Raw genomic sequence first — 950 nt, 5'->3', positions numbered from 1 at the left:
GTCACACAGTGGCCAGAAATACCAGGTGCCATCAGGAGGTCCACCAGTGGGGCCAGGACATTAGAAGCCCTCCCACTGTTGGCCCCCCCAAGCACCAAGAAGACAGAGCATCCCTTGCCCCAGAGCCCCTATCTATACCTTGTGGCTAATAGCCACGGATGGACCTCTGCTCCATATGCGTATCTAATTCCCTTTTGAAGGCCGTCCATGCTTGTAGCCGCCACCACTTCCTAATGGCCCACACAAGAAAGAGACCAACACTCTAACCACTATGCTGGCTCTCACAGCTCATGAGGTTGTCCGTACGGGACAGGATCTCCTCCATGGGCGTCGGTTCTTCTCCATGGTACCAGCAAGGGAGGAGCGTGGCTCCCAGACTCATTAATCTATGGATCCCCATGGGTTTTCCTCTGCCAGGCCTGCGGTAACCGGAACAGAACTCCATGCCTTTGATGGTTAGAAACTTCCTTCTGTCCTCCAAACTGAAATTGGTTTTCTAACTTTCTGTAACCTATATTACACAGTAACCCAAATTGTGCGATCTCTCGGATGTATTCCGAGAATGCAACCCTATTCCCCGTTCAGATTCAAATCCCGTAATATATTTTAAGGGTTTTTTTGCTCCAGACTATTTTTTTGTTTGTTTATCTCATGAGAAAGTTAGTGTCGTTCCTTTGATACCCTCCAGTTAGGATTTGAGAGTTTCAGCGCGTTGGAAATGATTATAGCAAAATAATTAATTATCCCCACTCTTTATTATGAAACATTTCCCTGGATATTGGAAGCGTTGCTTTGGGGGCTTTCATTTCAATTCCTTTAAAAAAAAATCTATGTCAATAATATTATCCCAGAAGTAAATGGTTTAAGATGCATCGGTATAGATTTAGGCTGAAAATTAGGAAGAAGCACATAGACATAATAATCATTGAGCAATGGAAGAAATTGTCCAG

This window comes from Gekko japonicus, unplaced genomic scaffold, assembly GCF_001447785.1.
Source record: "Gekko japonicus isolate JY-2015 unplaced genomic scaffold, Gekko_japonicus_V1.1 scaffold1669, whole genome shotgun sequence".
NCBI classification, from domain to species: domain Eukaryota; kingdom Metazoa; phylum Chordata; class Lepidosauria; order Squamata; family Gekkonidae; genus Gekko; species Gekko japonicus.
This window is presented reverse-complemented; position numbering follows the sequence as displayed.